The sequence below is a fragment of the Parambassis ranga genome, unplaced genomic scaffold (assembly GCF_900634625.1).
Source record: "Parambassis ranga unplaced genomic scaffold, fParRan2.1 scaffold_156_arrow_ctg1, whole genome shotgun sequence".
Taxonomy (NCBI): Eukaryota; Metazoa; Chordata; class Actinopteri; family Ambassidae; genus Parambassis; species Parambassis ranga.
In genome coordinates, this window is record NW_021144722.1 from 46,800 (window position 1) to 64,038 (window position 17,239).

The window sequence follows — 17,239 nt, forward strand, 5'->3', positions numbered from 1 at the left end:
AGCACACACCCTGCACTTTCCATCATACTTTAACATTCAGATTACCCCTACAAGTCTTTCTATCCTTACAAAAAAAAGACTAAAGAAATCTGCCAGCAAATCCAGGTGAAACAAAGCTGTATGACAATATCAAGACAGAAGACTATCTGATATACATGTGACATTCAGAGGAAGGAATATAACAGCAAATTGTTTTCTCCTCACAGTACAATCACTTCCTTTTTTTGTCTAAATCTTGCTTAGCCATCTGGCTTTTCTGCTGCTGCCACCTGCTGGTGCGGAGTGTGAACTACGCTTCATACACAATACAGTTCCATAACAGGGAAGATTTCTTGCAGGTCTGTCATGTTTATCATACTTCTTTGTACAGTAATGTACACATTTTGTTCCCTAAAAGGTTGCTTATTGTTCATTTCCTAATTTCTATTTTATTTATGAAGTATTTATATGTTTGCACACGCCCCAGAGCTCATCCTGAAGCCACATCTCCCTTTCACACAGAAGCTCATTTTTCCTGGTCACTGAAGATGAGAGTTGGGTGCTTCGTGTTTCAAGGAGAGCAGCATCCACGCATGTCAAACTACTACGGTAAATCTTCTCCGTGTATTTTTCTACAGCAAAAGGAGGGGGTGCACCATTCCTGGAAGTACTGCAATACCAGGTTGATGCGTGGAGTGGACGGAGCAAGCCCCAATTCCATCTCCCTTGTCCAAAAAGCAATTTAATATATGGTCCCCGGGTAGGGGACGTATCAGATATTAAACTGATAAGAACAGATACTACACTTGATCTTAGCCAAAAGGCCGAGAAGCGATGCCACGCTGGGGCCAGAGGAAAGCGAGCCATGCACGGCGCCGTCTCTCTCACTGATGGTTCCGAAGACGAACAGCGACTCCGATTTTAGCTTTCAGCTAGAAACTGCCCTTCTACAACTTGACTAAAGGGCCCAACACAAATCAAAGTGAAAAACTAAATTATAATGCAGTCAGCAAATCTTTAATCCACACATGAGGCCTAGAGAAAAGAATAGGAGTGCAAATTTCATGCTGAACAAACCACTAGGAGTGCAAATTTCATGCTAAACAAACCACTGGAAGGTGCTGCGAGAGAGCACCAGGTAAACACACACGCACACAGAGAGCTGCTTGTTCATTTTCATTAAACACGTTATGAGGGGAGAGCGCGAACGCAGTCCCCCACTAGCAGAAATTATGCAGTCGAGATTCCCACATTTGGGGTATTCGCATGGGTCAGCACAACCTAGAGTGCAATGGCTGAGCCTCGCCCTGGGTGAACCACCTTCTTGATCATGGTATCTCCCCTGCCAGGTAAGTATGAGTTGGGCACGTCACAAACAGGGGAGCCTTTCACACAGATGCCCCCCTGAACAATGGTACCTGACAATCTACAAACCATCAAAACCACACACACACAGCTCAGGCTGCATCTTCATAGACTGCCATTATAGAGTAACTAGGTTTTGGCACAAATGCCAGTCAAGATTAACTGTTTATTTGGAGCACACACCCTGCACTTTCCATCATACTTTAACATTCAGATTACCCCTACAAGTCTTTCTATCCTTACAAAAAAAAGACTAAAGAAATCTGCCAGCAAATCCAGGTGAAACAAAGCTGTATGACAATATCAAGACAGAAGACTATCTGATATACATGTGACATTCAGAGGAAGGAATATAACAGCAAATTGTTTTCTCCTCACAGTACAATCACTTCCTTTTTTTGTCTAAATCTTGCTTAGCCATCTGGCTTTTCTGCTGCTGCCACCTGCTGGTGCGGAGTGTGAACTACGCTTCATACACAATACAGTTCCATAACAGGGAAGATTTCTTGCAGGTCTGTCATGTTTATCATACTTCTTTGTACAGTAATGTACACATTTTGTTCCCTAAAAGGTTGCTTATTGTTCATTTCCTAATTTCTATTTTATTTATGAAGTATTTATATGTTTGCACACGCCCCAGAGCTCATCCTGAAGCCACATCTCCCTTTCACACAGAAGCTCATTTTTCCTGGTCACTGAAGATGAGAGTTGGGTGCTTCGTGTTTCAAGGAGAGCAGCATCCACGCATGTCAAACTACTACGGTAAATCTTCTCCGTGTATTTTTCTACAGCAAAAGGAGGGGGTGCACCATTCCTGGAAGTACTGCAATACCAGGTTGATGCGTGGAGTGGACGGAGCAAGCCCCAATTCCATCTCCCTTGTCCAAAAAGCAATTTAATATATGGTCCCCGGGTAGGGGACGTATCAGATATTAAACTGATAAGAACAGATACTACACTTGATCTTAGCCAAAAGGCCGAGAAGCGATGCCACGCTGGGGCCAGAGGAAAGCGAGCCATGCACGGCGCCGTCTCTCTCACTGATGGTTCCGAAGACGAACAGCGACTCCGATTTTAGCTTTCAGCTAGAAACTGCCCTTCTACAACTTGACTAAAGGGCCCAACACAAATCAAAGTGAAAAACTAAATTATAATGCAGTCAGCAAATCTTTAATCCACACATGAGGCCTAGAGAAAAGAATAGGAGTGCAAATTTCATGCTGAACAAACCACTAGGAGTGCAAATTTCATGCTAAACAAACCACTGGAAGGTGCTGCGAGAGAGCACCAGGTAAACACACACGCACACAGAGAGCTGCTTGTTCATTTTCATTAAACACGTTATGAGGGGAGAGCGCGAACGCAGTCCCCCACTACCAGAAATTATGCAGTCGAGATTCCCACATTTGGGGAATTCGCAGGGGTCAGCACAACCTAGAGTGCAATGGCTGAGCCTCGCCCTGGGTGAACCACCTTCTTGATCATGGTATCTCCCCTGCCAGGTAAGTATGAGTTGGGCACGTCACAAACAGGGGAGCCTTTCACACAGATGCCCCCCTGAACAATGGTACCTGACAATCTACAAACCATCAAAACCACACACACACAGCTCAGGCTGCATCTTCATAGACTGCCATTATAGAGTAACTAGGTTTTGGCACAAATGCCAGTCAAGATTAACTGTTTATTTGGAGCACACACCCTGCACTTTCCATCATACTTTAACATTCAGATTACCCCTACAAGTCTTTCTATCCTTACAAAAAAAAGACTAAAGAAATCTGCCAGCAAATCCAGGTGAAACAAAGCTGTATGACAATATCAAGACAGAAGACTATCTGATATACATGTGACATTCAGAGGAAGGAATATAACAGCAAATTGTTTTCTCCTCACAGTACAATCACTTCCTTTTTTTGTCTAAATCTTGCTTAGCGATCTGGCTTTTCTGCTGCTGCCACCTGCTGGTGCGGAGTGTGAACTACGCTTCATACACAATACAGTTCCATAACAGGGAAGATTTCTTGCAGGTCTGTCATGTTTATCATACTTCTTTGTACAGTAATGTACACATTTTGTTCCCTAAAAGGTTGCTTATTGTTCATTTCCTAATTTCTATTTTATTTATGAAGTATTTATATGTTTGCACACGCCCCAGAGCTCATCCTGAAGCCACATCTCCCTTTCACACAGAAGCTCATTTTTCCTGGTCACTGAAGATGAGAGTTGGGTGCTTCGTGTTTCAAGGAGAGCAGCATCCACGCATGTCAAACTACTACGGTAAATCTTCTCCGTGTATTTTTCTACAGCAAAAGGAGGGGGTGCACCATTCCTGGAAGTACTGCAATACCAGGTTGATGCGTGGAGTGGACGGAGCAAGCCCCAATTCCATCTCCCTTGTCCAAAAAGCAATTTAATATATGGTCCCCGGGTAGGGGACGTATCAGATATTAAACTGATAAGAACAGATACTACACTTGATCTTAGCCAAAAGGCCGAGAAGCGATGCCACGCTGGGGCCAGAGGAAAGCGAGCCATGCACGGCGCCGTCTCTCTCACTGATGGTTCCGAAGACGAACAGCGACTCCGATTTTAGCTTTCAGCTAGAAACTGCCCTTCTACAACTTGACTAAAGGGCCCAACACAAATCAAAGTGAAAAACTAAATTATAATGCAGTCAGCAAATCTTTAATCCACACATGAGGCCTAGAGAAAAGAATAGGAGTGCAAATTTCATGCTGAACAAACCACTAGGAGTGCAAATTTCATGCTAAACAAACCACTGGAAGGTGCTGCGAGAGAGCACCAGGTAAACACACACGCACACAGAGAGCTGCTTGTTCATTTTCATTAAACGCGTTATGAGGGGAGAGCGCGAACGCAGTCCCCCACTACCAGAAATTATGCAGTCGAGATTCCCACATTTGGGGAATTCGCAGGGGTCAGCACAACCTAGAGTGCAATGGCTGAGCCTCGCCCTGGGTGAACCACCTTCTTGATCATGGTATCTCCCCTGCCAGGTAAGTATGAGTTGGGCACGTCACAAACAGGGGAGCCTTTCACACAGATGCCCCCCTGAACAATGGTACCTGACAATCTACAAACCATCAAAACCACACACACACAGCTCAGGCTGCATCTTCATAGACTGCCATTATAGAGTAACTAGGTTTTGGCACAAATGCCAGTCAAGATTAACTGTTTATTTGGAGCACACACCCTGCACTTTCCATCATACTTTAACATTCAGATTACCCCTACAAGTCTTTCTATCCTTACAAAAAAAGACTAAAGAAATCTGCCAGCAAATCCAGGTGAAACAAAGCTGTATGACAATATCAAGACAGAAGACTATCTGATATACATGTGACATTCAGAGGAAGGAATATAACAGCAAATTGTTTTCTCCTCACAGTACAATCACTTCCTTTTTTTGTCTAAATCTTGCTTAGCCATCTGGCTTTTCTGCTGCTGCCACCTGCTGGTGCGGAGTGTGAACTACGCTTCATACACAATACAGTTCCATAACAGGGAAGATTTCTTGCAGGTCTGTCATGTTTATCATACTTCTTTGTACAGTAATGTACACATTTTGTTCCCTAAAAGGTTGCTTATTGTTCATTTCCTAATTTCTATTTTATTTATGAAGTATTTATATGTTTGCACACGCCCCAGAGCTCATCCTGAAGCCACATCTCCCTTTCACACAGAAGCTCATTTTTCCTGGTCACTGAAGATGAGAGTTGGGTGCTTCGTGTTTCAAGGAGAGCAGCATCCACGCATGTCAAACTACTACGGTAAATCTTCTCCGTGTATTTTTCTACAGCAAAAGGAGGGGGTGCACCATTCCTGGAAGTACTGCAATACCAGGTTGATGCGTGGAGTGGACGGAGCAAGCCCCAATTCCATCTCCCTTGTCCAAAAAGCAATTTAATATATGGTCCCCGGGTAGGGGACGTATCAGATATTAAACTGATAAGAACAGATACTACACTTGATCTTAGCCAAAAGGCCGAGAAGCGATGCCACGCTGGGGCCAGAGGAAAGCGAGCCATGCACGGCGCCGTCTCTCTCACTGATGGTTCCGAAGACGAACAGCGACTCCGATTTTAGCTTTCAGCTAGAAACTGCCCTTCTACAACTTGACTAAAGGGCCCAACACAAATCAAAGTGAAAAACTAAATTATAATGCAGTCAGCAAATCTTTAATCCACACATGAGGCCTAGAGAAAAGAATAGGAGTGCAAATTTCATGCTGAACAAACCACTAGGAGTGCAAATTTCATGCTAAACAAACCACTGGAAGGTGCTGCGAGAGAGCACCAGGTAAACACACACGCACACAGAGAGCTGCTTGTTCATTTTCATTAAACACGTTATGAGGGGAGAGCGCGAACGCAGTCCCCCACTAGCAGAAATTATGCAGTCGAGATTCCCACATTTGGGGTATTCGCATGGGTCAGCACAACCTAGAGTGCAATGGCTGAGCCTCGCCCTGGGTGAACCACCTTCTTGATCATGGTATCTCCCCTGCCAGGTAAGTATGAGTTGGGCACGTCACAAACAGGGGAGCCTTTCACACAGATGCCCCCCTGAACAATGGTACCTGACAATCTACAAACCATCAAAACCACACACACACAGCTCAGGCTGCATCTTCATAGACTGCCATTATAGAGTAACTAGGTTTTGGCACAAATGCCAGTCAAGATTAACTGTTTATTTGGAGCACACACCCTGCACTTTCCATCATACTTTAACATTCAGATTACCCCTACAAGTCTTTCTATCCTTACAAAAAAAGACTAAAGAAATCTGCCAGCAAATCCAGGTGAAACAAAGCTGTATGACAATATCAAGACAGAAGACTATCTGATATACATGTGACATTCAGAGGAAGGAATATAACAGCAAATTGTTTTCTCCTCACAGTACAATCACTTCCTTTTTTTGTCTAAATCTTGCTTAGCCATCTGGCTTTTCTGCTGCTGCCACCTGCTGGTGCGGAGTGTGAACTACGCTTCATACACAATACAGTTCCACAACAGGGAAGATTTCTTGCAGGTCTGTCATGTTTATCATACTTCTTTGTACAGTAATGTACACATTTTGTTCCCTAAAAGGTTGCTTATTGTTCATTTCCTAATTTCTATTTTATTTATGAAGTATTTATATGTTTGCACATGCCCCAGAGCTCATCCTGAAGCCACATCTCCCTTTCACACAGAAGCTCATCTTTCCTGGTCACTGAAGATGAGAGTTGGGTGCTTCGTGTTTCAAGGAGAGCAGCATCCACGCATGTCAAACTACTACGGTAAATCTTCTCCGTGTATTTTTCTACAGCAAAAGGAGGGGGTGCACCATTCCTGGAAGTACTGCAATACCAGGTTGATGCGTGGAGTGGACGGAGCAAGCCCCAATTCCATCTCCCTTGTCCAAAAAGCAATTTAATATATGGTCCCCGGGTAGGGGACGTATCAGATATTAAACTGATAAGAACAGATACTACACTTGATCTTAGCCAAAAGGCCGAGAAGCGATGCCACGCTGGGGCCAGAGGAAAGCGAGCCATGCACGGCGCCGTCTCTCTCACTGATGGTTCCGAAGACGAACAGCGACTCCGATTTTAGCTTTCAGCTAGAAACTGCCCTTCTACAACTTGACTAAAGGGCCCAACACAAATCAAAGTGAAAAACTAAATTATAATGCAGTCAGCAAATCTTTAATCCACACATGAGGCCTAGAGAAAAGAATAGGAGTGCAAATTTCATGCTGAACAAACCACTGGAAGGTGCTGAGAGAGAGCACCAGGTAAACACTCACATCCTTGTTCATTTTCATTAAATTCAGCTGCTGCCACCTGCTGGTGTGGAGTGTGAACAACTTTTTCAAACAACCAGGAGAAACAGGAGGCCATTATCGAGCACATCATCAAAAGGAACCTGTGCATGTCAGCCATACTGGGGTGGAGGCAGAGGCACACAACTAGACACAGTTTAACTCTGAAAGTGTTGAAATTACACTTTCGGAGTTGAAATCAACTTAAAATCAACTCCTTAACCTTTAACTATGAAATTTCAACTGTCCAATTTTGCTGTGTATAGAGCAGACGGACTACTGCAAAACATATTATTGTATTGCTCTGTTGTATGTAGTATTTGGTTCACACTGAAATGTGCTTACTGGACACTGATGGACATATAAAATATTGTTAAGTATATTGACTTCTGTCACCTAGCTGATACTCATTTCGACTTTTAATTCTTCTCATTAGACCTGTGGATATGCATCGCCTTTGTCTGGCACAGAAAAAAGGACGGGCCAATCAGCTTCCGGGAAGAGACTGATTTACATTTTAAGCACATTCTAAGAGCACCGTGACTTAGAGGTTCCGGTGACAGAGAAGCTGTACATAAACACACCTGTACGAAGGTACAAATGTGTTATTTCGGTAGCACATATACTAAAATTGGAACGATACAGAGAAGATTAGCATGGCCCCTGCGCAAGGATGACACGCAAATTCGTGAAGCGTTCCTCATTTTTTACATTTTTTAATTTTTTTTTTTATAAAGAATTTCAGTTTTCTGATGTAGCTACGACTACTACTGCACCTACAGATTCTGTCAACACTCCGTTGACTGGAAACTTAAAAATACTAACTACTGGAGAGGCCTGGGTGTGGAGCTTCTCACAGACAAGAGACAGACACCACTGATCTCCACACAAAGAGGCTGTCAATCATGTATTTCAATGGCGATGTCTCTGGTCAGATTCAGAATTCCTTTATCTATCATTGTTCATTGTTTTCTCCTTACTTGCTTAGTTCAAGAGTTGAGGAGCTAGGTCAGAATGACCAGGCTTGTCCTCGGTTGAACTGGCTATGTGCTTAAAAACAAGTCAGTTGATAGGAAACAGATGTGGAAGCACACACAATGCCAGAATTAGTTGCCTAATTTAGACACACACCTTCACCCACACACACACAGACAGGCTTGACTATAAAAGATCTTCAGTTTGAGGTTCGGGGGATTTTATCTGAATTGGCTGGCTGATACGTGTCAACAATTGATCTGAACAAAATCCTGCTGAAGGCTGACTTCTGGCTCTTGAATTTTTGTTCGATTCAAATTGACAATAGTCTGTCATGTATATCACACTTCTTTGTACAGTAATGTACACATTTTGTTCCCTAAAAGGTTGCTTATTGTTCATTTCCTAATTTCTATTTTATTTATGAAGTATTTATATGTTTGCACACGCCCCAGAGCTCATCCTGAAGCCACATCTCCCTTTCACACAGAAGCTCATTTTTCCTGGTCACTGAAGATGAGAGTTGGGTGCTTCGTGTTTCAAGGAGAGCAGCATCCACGCATGTCAAACTACTACGGTAAATCTTCTCCGTGTATTTTTCTACAGCAAAAGGAGGGGGTGCACCATTCCTGGAAGTACTTGCAATACCAGGTTGATGCGTGGAGTGGACGGAGCAAGCCCCAATTCCATCTCCCTTGTCCAAAAAGCAATTTAATATATGGTCCCCGGGTAGGGGACGTATCAGATATTAAACTGATAAGAACAGATACTACACTTGATCTTAGCCAAAAGGCCGAGAAGCGATGCCACGCTGGGGCCAGAGGAAAGCGAGCCATGCACGGCGCCGTCTCTCTCACTGATGGTTCCGAAGACGAACAGCGACTCCGATTTTAGCTTTCAGCTAGAAACTGCCCTTCTACAACTTGACTAAAGGGCCCAACACAAATCAAAGTGAAAAACTAAATTATAATGCAGTCAGCAAATCTTTAATCCACACATGAGGCCTAGAGAAAAGAATAGGAGTGCAAATTTCATGCTGAACAAACCACTAGGAGTGCAAATTTCATGCTAAACAAACCACTGGAAGGTGCTGCGAGAGAGCACCAGGTAAACACACACGCACACAGAGAGCTGCTTGTTCATTTTCATTAAACACGTTATGAGGGGAGAGCGCGAACGCAGTCCCCCACTACCAGAAATTATGCAGTCGAGATTCCCACATTTGGGGAATTCGCAGGGGTCAGCACAACCTAGAGTGCAATGGCTGAGCCTCGCCCTGGGTGAACCACCTTCTTGATCATGGTATCTCCCCTGCCAGGTAAGTATGAGTTGGGCACGTCACAAACAGGGGAGCCTTTCACACAGATGCCCCCCTGAACAATGGTACCTGACAATCTACAAACCATCAAAACCACACACACACAGCTCAGGCTGCATCTTCATAGACTGCCATTATAGAGTAACTAGGTTTTGGCACAAATGCCAGTCAAGATTAACTGTTTATTTGGAGCACACACCCTGCACTTTCCATCATACTTTAACATTCAGATTACCCCTACAAGTCTTTCTATCCTTACAAAAAAAGACTAAAGAAATCTGCCAGCAAATCCAGGTGAAACAAAGCTGTATGACAATATCAAGACAGAAGACTATCTGATATACATGTGACATTCAGAGGAAGGAATATAACAGCAAATTGTTTTCTCCTCACAGTACAATCACTTCCTTTTTTTGTCTAAATCTTGCTTAGCCATCTGGCTTTTCTGCTGCTGCCACCTGCTGGTGCGGAGTGTGAACTACGCTTCATACACAATACAGTTCCACAACAGGGAAGATTTCTTGCAGGTCTGTCATGTTTATCATACTTCTTTGTACAGTAATGTACACATTTTGTTCCCTAAAAGGTTGCTTATTGTTCATTTCCTAATTTCTATTTTATTTATGAAGTATTTATATGTTTGCACATGCCCCAGAGCTCATCCTGAAGCCACATCTCCCTTTCACACAGAAGCTCATCTTTCCTGGTCACTGAAGATGAGAGTTGGGTGCTTCGTGTTTCAAGGAGAGCAGCATCCACGCATGTCAAACTACTACGGTAAATCTTCTCCGTGTATTTTTCTACAGCAAAAGGAGGGGGTGCACCATTCCTGGAAGTACTGCAATACCAGGTTGATGCGTGGAGTGGACGGAGCAAGCCCCAATTCCATCTCCCTTGTCCAAAAAGCAATTTAATATATGGTCCCCGGGTAGGGGACGTATCAGATATTAAACTGATAAGAACAGATACTACACTTGATCTTAGCCAAAAGGCCGAGAAGCGATGCCACGCTGGGGCCAGAGGAAAGCGAGCCATGCACGGCGCCGTCTCTCTCACTGATGGTTCCGAAGACGAACAGCGACTCCGATTTTAGCTTTCAGCTAGAAACTGCCCTTCTACAACTTGACTAAAGGGCCCAACACAAATCAAAGTGAAAAACTAAATTATAATGCAGTCAGCAAATCTTTAATCCACACATGAGGCCTAGAGAAAAGAATAGGAGTGCAAATTTCATGCTGAACAAACCACTGGAAGGTGCTGAGAGAGAGCACCAGGTAAACACTCACATCCTTGTTCATTTTCATTAAATTCAGCTGCTGCCACCTGCTGGTGCGGAGTGTGAACAACTTTTTCAAACAACCAGGAGAAACAGGAGGCCATTATCGAGCACATCATCAAAAGGAACCTGTGCATGTCAGCCATACTGGGGTGGAGGCAGAGGCACACAACTAGACACAGTTTAACTCTGAAAGTGTTGAAATTACACTTTCGGAGTTGAAATCAACTTAAAATCAACTCCTTAACCTTTAACTATGAAATTTCAACTGTCCAATTTTGCTGTGTATAGAGCAGACGGACTACTGCAAAACATATTATTGTATTGCTCTGTTGTATGTAGTATTTGGTTCACACTGAAATGTGCTTACTGGACACTGATGGACATATAAAATATTGTTAAGTATATTGACTTCTGTCACCTAGCTGATACTCATTTCGACTTTTAATTCTTCTCATTAGACCTGTGGATATGCATCGCCTTTGTCTGGCACAGAAAAAAGGACGGGCCAATCAGCTTCCGGGAAGAGACTGATTTACATTTTAAGCACATTCTAAGAGCACCGTGACTTAGAGGTTCCGGTGACAGAGAAGCTGTACATAAACACACCTGTACGAAGGTACAAATGTGTTATTTCGGTAGCACATATACTAAAATTGGAACGATACAGAGAAGATTAGCATGGCCCCTGCGCAAGGATGACACGCAAATTCGTGAAGCGTTCCTCATTTTTTACATTTTTTAATTTTTTTTTTTATAAAGAATTTCAGTTTTCTGATGTAGCTACGACTACTACTGCACCTACAGATTCTGTCAACACTCCGTTGACTGGAAACTTAAAAATACTAACTACTGGAGAGGCCTGGGTGTGGAGCTTCTCACAGACAAGAGACAGACACCACTGATCTCCACACAAAGAGGCTGTCAATCATGTATTTCAATGGCGATGTCTCTGGTCAGATTCAGAATTCCTTTATCTATCATTGTTCATTGTTTTCTCCTTACTTGCTTAGTTCAAGAGTTGAGGAGCTAGGTCAGAATGACCAGGCTTGTCCTCGGTTGAACTGGCTATGTGCTTAAAAACAAGTCAGTTGATAGGAAACAGATGTGGAAGCACACACAATGCCAGAATTAGTTGCCTAATTTAGACACACACCTTCACCCACACACACACAGACAGGCTTGACTATAAAAGATCTTCAGTTTGAGGTTCGGGGGATTTTATCTGAATTGGCTGGCTGATACGTGTCAACAATTGATCTGAACAAAATCCTGCTGAAGGCTGACTTCTGGCTCTTGAATTTTTGTTCGATTCAAATTGACAATAGTCTGTCATGTATATCACACTTCTTTGTACAGTAATGTACACATTTTGTTCCCTAAAAGGTTGCTTATTGTTCATTTCCTAATTTCTATTTTATTTATGAAGTATTTATATGTTTGCACACGCCCCAGAGCTCATCCTGAAGCCACATCTCCCTTTCACACAGAAGCTCATTTTTCCTGGTCACTGAAGATGAGAGTTGGGTGCTTCGTGTTTCAAGGAGAGCAGCATCCACGCATGTCAAACTACTACGGTAAATCTTCTCCGTGTATTTTTCTACAGCAAAAGGAGGGGGTGCACCATTCCTGGAAGTACTGCAATACCAGGTTGATGCGTGGAGTGGACGGAGCAAGCCCCAATTCCATCTCCCTTGTCCAAAAAGCAATTTAATATATGGTCCCCGGGTAGGGGACGTATCAGATATTAAACTGATAAGAACAGATACTACACTTGATCTTAGCCAAAAGGCCGAGAAGCGATGCCACGCTGGGGCCAGAGGAAAGCGAGCCATGCACGGCGCCGTCTCTCTCACTGATGGTTCCGAAGACGAACAGCGACTCCGATTTTAGCTTTCAGCTAGAAACTGCCCTTCTACAACTTGACTAAAGGGCCCAACACAAATCAAAGTGAAAAACTAAATTATAATGCAGTCAGCAAATCTTTAATCCACACATGAGGCCTAGAGAAAAGAATAGGAGTGCAAATTTCATGCTGAACAAACCACTAGGAGTGCAAATTTCATGCTAAACAAACCACTGGAAGGTGCTGCGAGAGAGCACCAGGTAAACACACACGCACACAGAGAGCTGCTTGTTCATTTTCATTAAACACGTTATGAGGGGAGAGCGCGAACGCAGTCCCCCACTACCAGAAATTATGCAGTCGAGATTCCCACATTTGGGGAATTCGCAGGGGTCAGCACAACCTAGAGTGCAATGGCTGAGCCTCGCCCTGGGTGAACCACCTTCTTGATCATGGTATCTCCCCTGCCAGGTAAGTATGAGTTGGGCACGTCACAAACAGGGGAGCCTTTCACACAGATGCCCCCCTGAACAATGGTACCTGACAATCTACAAACCATCAAAACCACACACACACAGCTCAGGCTGCATCTTCATAGACTGCCATTATAGAGTAACTAGGTTTTGGCACAAATGCCAGTCAAGATTAACTGTTTATTTGGAGCACACACCCTGCACTTTCCATCATACTTTAACATTCAGATTACCCCTACAAGTCTTTCTATCCTTACAAAAAAAGACTAAAGAAATCTGCCAGCAAATCCAGGTGAAACAAAGCTGTATGACAATATCAAGACAGAAGACTATCTGATATACATGTGACATTCAGAGGAAGGAATATAACAGCAAATTGTTTTCTCCTCACAGTACAATCACTTCCTTTTTTTGTCTAAATCTTGCTTAGCCATCTGGCTTTTCTGCTGCTGCCACCTGCTGGTGCGGAGTGTGAACTACGCTTCATACACAATACAGTTCCATAACAGGGAAGATTTCTTGCAGGTCTGTCATGTTTATCATACTTCTTTGTACAGTAATGTACACATTTTGTTCCCTAAAAGGTTGCTTATTGTTCATTTCCTAATTTCTATTTTATTTATGAAGTATTTATATGTTTGCACACGCCCCAGAGCTCATCCTGAAGCCACATCTCCCTTTCACACAGAAGCTCATTTTTCCTGGTCACTGAAGATGAGAGTTGGGTGCTTCGTGTTTCAAGGAGAGCAGCATCCACGCATGTCAAACTACTACGGTAAATCTTCTCCGTGTATTTTTCTACAGCAAAAGGAGGGGGTGCACCATTCCTGGAAGTACTGCAATACCAGGTTGATGCGTGGAGTGGACGGAGCAAGCCCCAATTCCATCTCCCTTGTCCAAAAAGCAATTTAATATATGGTCCCCGGGTAGGGGACGTATCAGATATTAAACTGATAAGAACAGATACTACACTTGATCTTAGCCAAAAGGCCGAGAAGCGATGCCACGCTGGGGCCAGAGGAAAGCGAGCCATGCACGGCGCCGTCTCTCTCACTGATGGTTCCGAAGACGAACAGCGACTCCGATTTTAGCTTTCAGCTAGAAACTGCCCTTCTACAACTTGACTAAAGGGCCCAACACAAATCAAAGTGAAAAACTAAATTATAATGCAGTCAGCAAATCTTTAATCCACACATGAGGCCTAGAGAAAAGAATAGGAGTGCAAATTTCATGCTGAACAAACCACTAGGAGTGCAAATTTCATGCTAAACAAACCACTGGAAGGTGCTGCGAGAGAGCACCAGGTAAACACACACGCACACAGAGAGCTGCTTGTTCATTTTCATTAAACACGTTATGAGGGGAGAGCGCGAACGCAGTCCCCCACTACCAGAAATTATGCAGTCGAGATTCCCACATTGGGGAATTCGCAGGGGTCAGCACAACCTAGAGTGCAATGGCTGAGCCTCGCCCTGGGTGAACCACCTTCTTGATCATGGTATCTCCCCTGCCAGGTAAGTATGAGTTGGGCACGTCACAAACAGGGGAGCCTTTCACACAGATGCCCCCCTGAACAATGGTACCTGACAATCTACAAACCATCAAAACCACACACACACAGCTCAGGCTGCATCTTCATAGACTGTCATTATAGAGTAATTAGGTTTTGGCACAAATGCCAGTCAAGATTAACTGTTTATTTGGAGCACACACCCTGCACTTTCCATCATACTTTAACATTCAGATTACCCCTACAAGTCTTTCTATCCTTACAAAAAAAAGACTAAAGAAATCTGCCAGCAAATCCAGGTGAAACAAAGCTGTATGACAATATCAAGACAGAAGACTATCTGATATACATGTGACATTCAGAGGAAGGAATATAACAGCAAATTGTTTTCTCCTCACAGTACAATCACTTCCTTTTTTTGTCTAAATCTTGCTTAGCCATCTGGCTTTTCTGCTGCTGCCACCTGCTGGTGCGGAGTGTGAACTACGCTTCATACACAATACAGTTCCATAACAGGGAAGATTTCTTGCAGGTCTGTCATGTTTATCATACTTCTTTGTACAGTAATGTACACATTTTGTTCCCTAAAAGGTTGCTTATTGTTCATTTCCTAATTTCTATTTTATTTATGAAGTATTTATATGTTTGCACATGCCCCAGAGCTCATCCTGAAGCCACATCTCCCTTTCACACAGAAGCTCATCTTTCCTGGTCACTGAAGATGAGAGTTGGGTGCTTCGTGTTTCAAGGAGAGCAGCATCCACGCATGTCAAACTACTACGGTAAATCTTCTCCGTGTATTTTTCTACAGCAAAAGGAGGGGGTGCACCATTCCTGGAAGTACTGCAATACCAGGTTGATGCGTGGAGTGGACGGAGCAAGCCCCAATTCCATCTCCCTTGTCCAAAAAGCAATTTAATATATGGTCCCCGGGTAGGGGACGTATCAGATATTAAACTGATAAGAACAGATACTACACTTGATCTTAGCCAAAAGGCCGAGAAGCGATGCCACGCTGGGGCCAGAGGAAAGCGAGCCATGCACGGCGCCGTCTCTCTCACTGATGGTTCCGAAGACGAACAGCGACTCCGATTTTAGCTTTCAGCTAGAAACTGCCCTTCTACAACTTGACTAAAGGGCCCAACACAAATCAAAGTGAAAAACTAAATTATAATGCAGTCAGCAAATCTTTAATCCACACATGAGGCCTAGAGAAAAGAATAGGAGTGCAAATTTCATGCTGAACAAACCACTAGGAGTGCAAATTTCATGCTAAACAAACCACTGGAAGGTGCTGCGAGAGAGCACCAGGTAAACACACACGCACACAGAGAGCTGCTTGTTCATTTTCATTAAACACGTTATGAGGGGAGAGCGCGAACGCAGTCCCCCACTACCAGAAATTATGCAGTCGAGATTCCCACATTTGGGGAATTCGCAGGGGTCAGCACAACCTAGAGTGCAATGGCTGAGCCTCGCCCTGGGTGAACCACCTTCTTGATCATGGTATCTCCCCTGCCAGGTAAGTATGAGTTGGGCACGTCACAAACAGGGGAGCCTTTCACACAGATGCCCCCCTGAACAATGGTACCTGACAATCTACAAACCATCAAAACCACACACACACAGCTCAGGCTGCATCTTCATAGACTGCCATTATAGAGTAACTAGGTTTTGGCACAAATGCCAGTCAAGATTAACTGTTTATTTGGAGCACACACCCTGCACTTTCCATCATACTTTAACATTCAGATTACCCCTACAAGTCTTTCTATCCTTACAAAAAAAAGACTAAAGAAATCTGCCAGCAAATCCAGGTGAAACAAAGCTGTATGACAATATCAAGACAGAAGACTATCTGATATACATGTGACATTCAGAGGAAGGAATATAACAGCAAATTGTTTTCTCCTCACAGTACAATCACTTCCTTTTTTTTGTCTAAATCTTGCTTAGCCATCTGGCTTTTCTGCTGCTGCCACCTGCTGGTGCGGAGTGTGAACTACGCTTCATACACAATACAGTTCCATAACAGGGAAGATTTCTTGCAGGTCTGTCATGTTTATCATACTTCTTTGTACAGTAATGTACACATTTTGTTCCCTAAAAGGTTGCTTATTGTTCATTTCCTAATTTCTATTTTATTTATGAAGTATTTATATGTTTGCACACGCCCCAGAGCTCATCCTGAAGCCACATCTCCCTTTCACACAGAAGCTCATTTTCCTGGTCACTGAAGATGAGAGTTGGGTGCTTCGTGTTTCAAGGAGAGCAGCATCCACGCATGTCAAACTACTACGGTAAATCTTCTCCGTGTATTTTTCTACAGCAAAAGGAGGGGGTGCACCATTCCTGGAAGTACTGCAATACCAGGTTGATGCGTGGAGTGGACGGAGCAAGCCCCAATTCCATCTCCCTTGTCCAAAAAGCAATTTAATATATGGTCCCCGGGTAGGGGACGTATCAGATATTAAACTGATAAGAACAGATACTACACTTGATCTTAGCCAAAAGGCCGAGAAGCGATGCCACGCTGGGGCCAGAGGAAAGCGAGCCATGCACGGCGCCGTCTCTCTCACTGATGGTCCGAAGACGAACAGCGACTCGATTTAGCTTTCAGCTAGAAACTGCCCTTCTACAACTTGACTAAAGGGCCCAA

The 17,239-nt window shown here is 43.6% G+C and overlaps 21 non-coding genes across 21 annotated transcripts; 2 read left to right on the plus strand and 19 right to left on the minus strand.

The window, feature by feature from the left end:
* Positions 1-624: 624 nt before the first annotated feature.
* On the minus strand, positions 625-815 carry LOC114429571 (U2 spliceosomal RNA). The gene has a single exon (XR_003669814.1). It is a non-coding gene; the product is annotated as a U2 spliceosomal RNA (small nuclear RNA).
* A 356-nt stretch (positions 816-1,171) lies between these two features.
* LOC114429553 (U1 spliceosomal RNA) lies at positions 1,172-1,336 on the minus strand. Its single transcript, XR_003669797.1, has one exon. It is a non-coding gene; the product is annotated as a U1 spliceosomal RNA (small nuclear RNA).
* Positions 1,337-2,142: 806 nt separating this feature from the next.
* LOC114429573 (U2 spliceosomal RNA) lies at positions 2,143-2,333 on the minus strand. Its single transcript, XR_003669816.1, has one exon. It is a non-coding gene; the product is annotated as a U2 spliceosomal RNA (small nuclear RNA).
* Positions 2,334-2,689: 356 nt separating this feature from the next.
* On the minus strand, positions 2,690-2,854 carry LOC114429541 (U1 spliceosomal RNA). Its single transcript, XR_003669786.1, has one exon. It is a non-coding gene; the product is annotated as a U1 spliceosomal RNA (small nuclear RNA).
* Positions 2,855-3,660: 806 nt separating this feature from the next.
* LOC114429574 (U2 spliceosomal RNA) lies at positions 3,661-3,851 on the minus strand. Its single transcript, XR_003669817.1, has one exon. It is a non-coding gene; the product is annotated as a U2 spliceosomal RNA (small nuclear RNA).
* A 356-nt stretch (positions 3,852-4,207) lies between these two features.
* On the minus strand, positions 4,208-4,372 carry LOC114429542 (U1 spliceosomal RNA). Its single transcript, XR_003669787.1, has one exon. It is a non-coding gene; the product is annotated as a U1 spliceosomal RNA (small nuclear RNA).
* An 805-nt stretch (positions 4,373-5,177) lies between these two features.
* LOC114429575 (U2 spliceosomal RNA) lies at positions 5,178-5,368 on the minus strand. The gene has a single exon (XR_003669818.1). It is a non-coding gene; the product is annotated as a U2 spliceosomal RNA (small nuclear RNA).
* A 356-nt stretch (positions 5,369-5,724) lies between these two features.
* Positions 5,725-5,889, minus strand: LOC114429554 (U1 spliceosomal RNA). Its single transcript, XR_003669798.1, has one exon. It is a non-coding gene; the product is annotated as a U1 spliceosomal RNA (small nuclear RNA).
* An 805-nt stretch (positions 5,890-6,694) lies between these two features.
* On the minus strand, positions 6,695-6,885 carry LOC114429576 (U2 spliceosomal RNA). Its single transcript, XR_003669819.1, has one exon. It is a non-coding gene; the product is annotated as a U2 spliceosomal RNA (small nuclear RNA).
* Positions 6,886-7,784: 899 nt separating this feature from the next.
* Positions 7,785-7,890, plus strand: LOC114429527 (U6 spliceosomal RNA). Its single transcript, XR_003669773.1, has one exon. It is a non-coding gene; the product is annotated as a U6 spliceosomal RNA (small nuclear RNA).
* An 880-nt stretch (positions 7,891-8,770) lies between these two features.
* On the minus strand, positions 8,771-8,962 carry LOC114429522 (U2 spliceosomal RNA). Its single transcript, XR_003669769.1, has one exon. It is a non-coding gene; the product is annotated as a U2 spliceosomal RNA (small nuclear RNA).
* A 356-nt stretch (positions 8,963-9,318) lies between these two features.
* LOC114429543 (U1 spliceosomal RNA) lies at positions 9,319-9,483 on the minus strand. The gene has a single exon (XR_003669788.1). It is a non-coding gene; the product is annotated as a U1 spliceosomal RNA (small nuclear RNA).
* An 805-nt stretch (positions 9,484-10,288) lies between these two features.
* Positions 10,289-10,479, minus strand: LOC114429577 (U2 spliceosomal RNA). Its single transcript, XR_003669820.1, has one exon. It is a non-coding gene; the product is annotated as a U2 spliceosomal RNA (small nuclear RNA).
* Positions 10,480-11,378: 899 nt separating this feature from the next.
* LOC114429528 (U6 spliceosomal RNA) lies at positions 11,379-11,484 on the plus strand. The gene has a single exon (XR_003669774.1). It is a non-coding gene; the product is annotated as a U6 spliceosomal RNA (small nuclear RNA).
* An 880-nt stretch (positions 11,485-12,364) lies between these two features.
* On the minus strand, positions 12,365-12,555 carry LOC114429507 (U2 spliceosomal RNA). The gene has a single exon (XR_003669754.1). It is a non-coding gene; the product is annotated as a U2 spliceosomal RNA (small nuclear RNA).
* A 356-nt stretch (positions 12,556-12,911) lies between these two features.
* On the minus strand, positions 12,912-13,076 carry LOC114429544 (U1 spliceosomal RNA). The gene has a single exon (XR_003669789.1). It is a non-coding gene; the product is annotated as a U1 spliceosomal RNA (small nuclear RNA).
* An 805-nt stretch (positions 13,077-13,881) lies between these two features.
* LOC114429508 (U2 spliceosomal RNA) lies at positions 13,882-14,072 on the minus strand. The gene has a single exon (XR_003669755.1). It is a non-coding gene; the product is annotated as a U2 spliceosomal RNA (small nuclear RNA).
* A 356-nt stretch (positions 14,073-14,428) lies between these two features.
* On the minus strand, positions 14,429-14,592 carry LOC114429546 (U1 spliceosomal RNA). Its single transcript, XR_003669791.1, has one exon. It is a non-coding gene; the product is annotated as a U1 spliceosomal RNA (small nuclear RNA).
* An 806-nt stretch (positions 14,593-15,398) lies between these two features.
* On the minus strand, positions 15,399-15,589 carry LOC114429509 (U2 spliceosomal RNA). Its single transcript, XR_003669756.1, has one exon. It is a non-coding gene; the product is annotated as a U2 spliceosomal RNA (small nuclear RNA).
* Positions 15,590-15,945: 356 nt separating this feature from the next.
* On the minus strand, positions 15,946-16,110 carry LOC114429545 (U1 spliceosomal RNA). The gene has a single exon (XR_003669790.1). It is a non-coding gene; the product is annotated as a U1 spliceosomal RNA (small nuclear RNA).
* An 806-nt stretch (positions 16,111-16,916) lies between these two features.
* On the minus strand, positions 16,917-17,107 carry LOC114429510 (U2 spliceosomal RNA). The gene has a single exon (XR_003669757.1). It is a non-coding gene; the product is annotated as a U2 spliceosomal RNA (small nuclear RNA).
* Positions 17,108-17,239: the final 132 nt, after the last annotated feature.